This window comes from Rhinolophus sinicus, chromosome 14, assembly GCF_057876585.1.
Source record: "Rhinolophus sinicus isolate RSI-liver-muscle chromosome 14, RSI-T2T, whole genome shotgun sequence".
NCBI classification, from domain to species: Eukaryota; Metazoa; Chordata; class Mammalia; order Chiroptera; family Rhinolophidae; genus Rhinolophus; species Rhinolophus sinicus.
The window spans coordinates 43,163,679-43,170,610 of NC_142514.1; positions in this window are offsets into that span (position 1 = coordinate 43,163,679).

Genomic DNA, 6,932 nt, shown 5'->3' on the forward strand with positions numbered 1-6,932 from the left:
TGGTCCCAGCCCTGAACTACCCACATGCTGCCCTTCTCCACTAGCGTGTGTTGAGTACTTAATGTCACAGGAGGTCAGCAGGACACTCGTATTTCACTCCAGCGTTTTCTGAGAGAATATTTATCAATTGGGATAGTGTTTAGCTGCAAGTCATATAACCCATTTGATAGTGACTTGTATGCTAAGATATTTATTTCCTTAAGAAATACAGAGACAGGCAATCAAGTTGACTTGTGGATTCAGCAGTTCCATCAAAGATGCAAGCCCTTGTCACTGTTCTATTCCCCCAGCCTCAACCTGCTGGCTTTTCATTTCAGGTTTGTGACGTCCTGATTGCAAGGTGCTGCCACCTTTGGAGGCATCTTATTTTTCACATAACAGAATCCAAAGCATAAAAGGACCATCTCTCTGTGCCATTTTTTCTCTTTCTTTTTCTTTTCTTTTTCCTTTTCTTCTCTTCTCTTCTCTTCTCTTCTCTTCTCTTCTCTTCTCTTCTCTTCTCTTCTCTTCTCTTCTCTTTTCTTTTCCTTTCTTTTCATCAAAGAAGAGGCTCCCAGCAGACTTTTCCTTAGATCTCACTGGGTGGACTCTGCATCGCAGCCTGCCCCAGGGCTTTGCATATTGCTGTTCCAATGAAATCATGGTTCTGTTAAAAACGGAGAGGGGGAAGAGCTGTTGTATAGACAGCCAACAGGGTTTGCCAGGGTAATAATAGGTTTTACTATGAAAAAGGGGCAATAGTCAGCTAAGTTTGGGTAACCCTGAGTTAAATAAAGGCTTTGTTGTTATAGAATATCTTAGAATAGTTTCAATATGCTGGGTGCATGGTGAATCTCCTAGAGAGAGAAGGTGTAAAGCATCTCCCAGACTTGATCCATCAGAGGTTTTTGTACAGGGCGTTTTATTGCGCTTATATAGAACCACCACAGTAATTTGAACTGTAACTAACCAACGGCTTGTAATGTTTTTGATCTGAGTTGTATAAATGTTTCTGTCATGTTATCTGTGAATAGGAGGTTTATTCAGCAAATTAATGACTACTAAATGAAATTTAGTTGTTTTACCTAGTTATAGAAACAAAGTGCTGTTCACAACGATATCAATTTACTGTATTCCCTGCTAGATCAAATATTCTTACAAATAAATGTGACGAATTATCAATGTCTAAACTAGACATTAAAAACAGGCTCAAAGAAGACCTGTATTTAGAAATATAAGAAATCTTTCAGGTAAATTAAATTGTCCTTTCCGTTGAATTAAATTGGAGCTCTGAAAGCACCATCCCTAGATCAAACCACTGGGATAGTCAAATCCTAACTAATAATACAGGCCTGCATTTCCTTGTGATCTTCTTAAATTTAGCACTTGCATTTCTTCTAACTTGGAAGTCTTCCTCCCCTCTTTTATGTATTCCAGGTGAAAGTTCCCCAGTCACACAGCAGCCTGAGGACATCGCACTCTCCCCCTCTTCTCTGTGTGCGTGTTCCAACCCTCAGCCACACACACATATGACAAAGACAACCTCAACATACTCTGGACAGGTCTTCAGCTTAAAAGAAGACCTTGGTCTCTTCCCTTGCGACCAAGCAAATCCCAGAAGAAAATATGTCCAACACTAGCTATTTTGTGACACATGGAGTTACTAATACTAAATTTCGTGTGTTGCATTAAAGTGGAACTGATTTAAATTCCAATATTGTGTAGAAATTTTAATATCCTTTTGACAATCTGCTCCTAAGATTTGTAGTTTATCGTACTTTAATGGTTTGAGAAGAAGTTTTGGAATATATTAGAAAGTAAAATCTTGTGACGATTAAAAAAGATTTGAAAAAACTATACAGGTGAATTATGTTAATAGCAAACGTGTTTATTTTTTGTGCAAATGTGCATTTTCCTTCTTAACAGCTGCATAGTAATTTTTAAAATATAATGTCTAAAACATATGGCTTAGCTCTTCTACACAGGTGTTCTAGAACATTAGACATCATATTGTGCTTATATGTATTCAAGCATATGCTTCAATCCTACCCCTCTTACAACAAACACTTCATAGACTTCCTGCTATTTATATCAGGAACATGTATTTGGCCTTGATGTCACCTGCTCTTTTTAGTATAGGGACTTGCCAGGAAACTTCTCGGGGCTTATAAAATCCACAGGAAATAAATACAATGTTGACTTTGTTATAATGTTGATTGAGTTGGTAAGGAAGTGGTTAAAAAAAACTTTTATGACTGTAAATGGAGAATGAGATAACAATGTGTTACCCTTTTAACCCTTTCCTTATTATTTCGCCCTCCCCACAACCTTTTACATTTGTACAAAAACTTAACTTGGTGATTTATTGTTTCTCATACTATACTTCAATCACAATTCTCATTTTCAAGAATGACAGTCCATGCACGAATAAGAATAACTAATAATAGTAGTTTACATTGGATAAATGCTATCAAAGACTTTTGGGTCATATTAAAATAGCGCTATGGCCATTACACCATCCAACTTCAGATCCATGATTCTTCTAACCTAGTGATTCTCACTCCAGACTGAATATTGGAATTACCTCGTTAATTTGGGCTCTACCTCCAGAGATCTCAGTGAATTATTCTGGATGTGGCCTGACATTGGTATGTTTGAAAATCTCCCCAAGTAATTCTACAGTACAGGAGGCATTAAAAATAATTGCAATCTAACTATGGCTATAACCTCCTGCCATGTCTGGGAGGGGGCTCTGTGGAACAGGACTGAGAGAGAATATACACTTAAAAACACCATCATTGACAATAAATAACAAGCCACTGGATGCCACACATGTCAGATCAGATAGTATTACTTATTTATTCTTTAAAAAAAAACCACTATAAGGGGCATATTAATATCCTCATTTTTATAAATGAATGAACCGAAGCACAAAGGAGGTAAGTAAATTACCAATAGTCATGGAGCTAGTCAGTAGTGAAGAAGCCAGGACTCATACTAGGTCTGCATAAATGCAAAACACATAGCACGCTTTAGACACTTTTTCTTCCCGATTCTTAGCTAAAAAGAGGCTGCTGTCTAGACTGAGCCAATACTTTCTCATTATCAGCCTGTGGTGACAAACATTTCCATTATTCTTCATCGAAGAGGCACCTCTGGGGAAGTGAACACTGCCAGGCTGATTTTTACAGGTGAGGTAAAGGCCCATGGGATTGTGGCTTACGTGGGGGTGCAACGTAAGACTACTAGTTGTTTAGAATCATTAGTTAATGGTGGTGTTTTTAAAATCAAGTGTACATTTTAAGTGCAGTGATCAATGTTCGATAGCCATAAATTACTTATTTCAGTAGAGAATCTAGAATGTACGTATAGGAATTGCATAGGGGATTCAATATGGTAGAAAGGATGAAATAGCAGACTTGTCATAAAACTGCTATTTCAAAGCCCTTTCCATAAGAATGAGAAAATGTCAACTGTCCAGATCAAAGAATTGAAGGGGAAAGCTGCTAGAAATTGTGGAAAAGCAAAAGCACCCTCACCCTGAAAACCTATTGTTGTTATCCTTTATATAGACAAAGATGCTTGTGTAAACACCTGATTGAGGTTAAAAGGAATGAATTAGGTACTCTGTGAGCTGCAGTGCATCTTTAGAATGAAATATTACTATTATTATCCCTTTAAAAGGGATCTCTTGGATTTCCCGTACATCCTCACCTCTTCCTCTCTGAGTCTAAGTTCTAGTTACATCTGACAGCTTCCTAGCTAACCTTTTGCCTCTATCCTGGTTTCCTTTAAACAAACGTAACTATTGCAGCCAGTCTCATCATCGGCTCTCCCATCCTTTCATTTGCTTTCCTATTTTTAAGGGTAAAATCAAATGAAAGGAAGACCCTGGTGAGGTCCTAAATGGGGGTAGCAAAGTAGAGTTCTTCATCATGGTGGTGGAGGTGTCTGAGAAGCGGGAAGACAGATGCTGGAGTGATGTCCTGGAAGAGACACTAGGACAAGGGTAGGACAGCCTGCCAAGCCAGGTTATTATTCCCAAGGTCTATGTGAGGAATTGATAGATGTGAGATATGGAGGCAAAATGAGGAAGAAAGAGAGCAAGGACTTGAGGGAGAGCTGGCCTAAATGAATGTGGGAGAGAAAATGATGATGACAGCAGCATCTTTTTGTAGGGAGTCCCAGGATTAGTAAGCCAGGTGTATTTAAAGGGCAGGAATGGTATGGATAGCCATGATTTGGCTCCAGTACTCTCGCCTACTTCTGAGCAGGGGGTGCCCTTTTAGACCATGTAACCCATGGTGGATCCATCACTGGTACTGGCCGTTGTGTCACTGGGGTTCTGAAACTTCCTCCTCCCGTCAGATGTTTCAGATCTATATGGGACTCTCTAGAAGGCAGTGGTACAAGAGTAATCCTAAACAGGCTCTCACCGGCACCTCCTTCTAAATTTCCCAATATCCTGAAGCCCAGGATTGTTCACAACATCCTGACTATGTAACAAATACTTAGGAAACCAACCGGTGTCTCTGCCTGTGGTGACACTGAAAAACCTTTCCCCAGAGTTTCAGTCTGGAAAACAGAGAACTTCATCGTGACTCATTTTCTGTCAGAATCTAACCAGGAAATAGAAGCCACCTGAGCATGCATTATCGGGATTTCAAAATCAGGAATAAGTTACGCAGGTAATGGAGGAACTGAGAACCAAACAAAGGATAGTGAGGCAACCCAGAGAAGGATTACAGAAGGAAGCCATAGGCTAGAGGTGGTGTTACTGGCCCCTGGGCAAAAGCTCGCTGAGCGCCAGGCAGGACTTCATGGAGAGGTATAGCTGCTGCTGCAGTCGCTGCCCAAGACAAAGAAGGAAAAGAAGAAAAACTCTGGCTCCTCCCTTCTTCCCACCCTTCAGTCTCCCACCAGTGCCTCCCATTGGCCATATTCAGCTGAAAACCTGCTGAGGTGGGAGGCTGAGAAAGGCAGCCTGCAGAGGTCAGCACCCTGCAAATACAGAGCACAGCAGGACAGAGTGGAGAACCTACCTGAGGGCAAAATGCCCCGGAGAAACAAGACCCTTAGACATACTCCGTACCAGTATTGCTCCTTGCTTCGTCACTCACAATTTGTCCTTCTACTTTGGCCATCCTTATGCCAACCCATGTGCCTCATGGATCCCCCATTTCATTCAGACTACTCTGCACCCTGAAGGTCTTCTCCAAACTCTCTTTCTGACTTTAATTGAATCATGACTCACATTTAGCAAAAAACCTATCATTCATTGTCTCGTTCAACAGGGATATAGTAAATGGGAATTCTATCAGCAATAACCTTGCACCGTTGTATGTGTTTTACACATATTAGGCCCTCCATTTCTCACAACCACCTTATATTCCTTTTTATAGATGAGAAAACTGAGACAGGGAGTGCTTAAGAAAGTTACTAGTAACATAGTTGATAAGTGACAGAACCAGGAATCAAACATGCAGCCAGGCTCCAGAGCCCAGAGTCTTATACCGCATACATCCTTGTTCTAGGGATGGACATACAGTAGTGGTCATTACAAAGGTGATCTCTGCTAATGGACTTACAGTTTGGGGGGAGAAAATACGTTCAGCTTCACATTTTTGAAATAATTGTAGTTTTACAGAACAGTTGCAAACAGTACAGAGAGTTCCCATACCCACTTCCTCTTGCTTTCCCTGTTAACATCTTCCACAGCCTTAGCATATATAGCATTACTAAGCAATCAACATCAGTACAATACTATTAACTGATCTACAGACGTTACCAGTCTTTCCACTAATGTTTTCATTCCAGGATCCCTTGCAGGACACCACCATACATTGAGTCATCGTATCTCCCTAGTCTCCTCCAGTCTGTGACAGTTTCTCAGATTTCCTTTGTTTTTTATGACCTTGACACTCTGGAAAATTGCTGGTCAGGTATTTTGTCGGAAACCCCACAATTTGGATTTGTCTGATGTTTTCTCATAATAGACCAGAGTTATGGGTTTTTTGGATGAATGATATAAAGGGGGAGTGCCTTTCTCATCACATCATGTCAAGGATACATGCTATAAACATGATTTATCACTGGTGATGTTAACCTTAATCATTTAGTTAAGGTAGTGCATGTCAGATTTCTTTACTGTAAAGTAACTGGTTTTTTTTAGTTTTCACATTTTATTAGTTAGAAGTGAGTGACTAAGTATTGCCCACACTCAAGGGGGATGGAATTAAGCTCTACTTCCTGGAGGGGGGGAGCAACTACATTTATTATTTGTAATTTTTCTGTAGGAAACATTTCTCCCTTTTCTTCCAATTATTTACTTAGTTATTTGATCATTTATCTATGGATGCATAGATGTTTATTTTGTCTTTAGGTTGTAATCCAGTACTATTGTTACTTATTTTGTTGCTCAGATTGTTCCAGCTTTGGCCACTGAGAGCTTTTTCAGTTTGACTACTATGTCCTTTTCACATATCACCATTATTTTAAAGCACTTCTTTATTTTCTGTCACTACACGAGCCTCCAGGCACATCTTGTATATTTCCTGCCCCAGCCTTAGAATCAGCCATTTCTCCAAGGAGCCTTGCTTCCTTTATTGGACAATGGTGTTAGAAACCAAGATCTGGGTACTAGAAGTGCTTCTAGGCTCTCTCAGTGGTCAGTGGAAGAAAATGTATGTATGTATGCATACTAACCCACGTATATACACATAGGAAGACCTTAAGGAAATAAAAGTACAAACAGGTTATTATAAATGCTATGAAGAAAAATGCCACATTCTATGTAAAATAATTATAGGTGTGATTTAATACAAGTGGTGTGAGGTGGAGGTCAGGGTGGTCGCCACTGCATCAGGAATACTTAAGCCAAAATCTATTCAATGAACAGGAATTTGCCAGGTAAAAGGGCAAGGTGAGAGCATTTTAGGTAGAAGTGGCAGCAG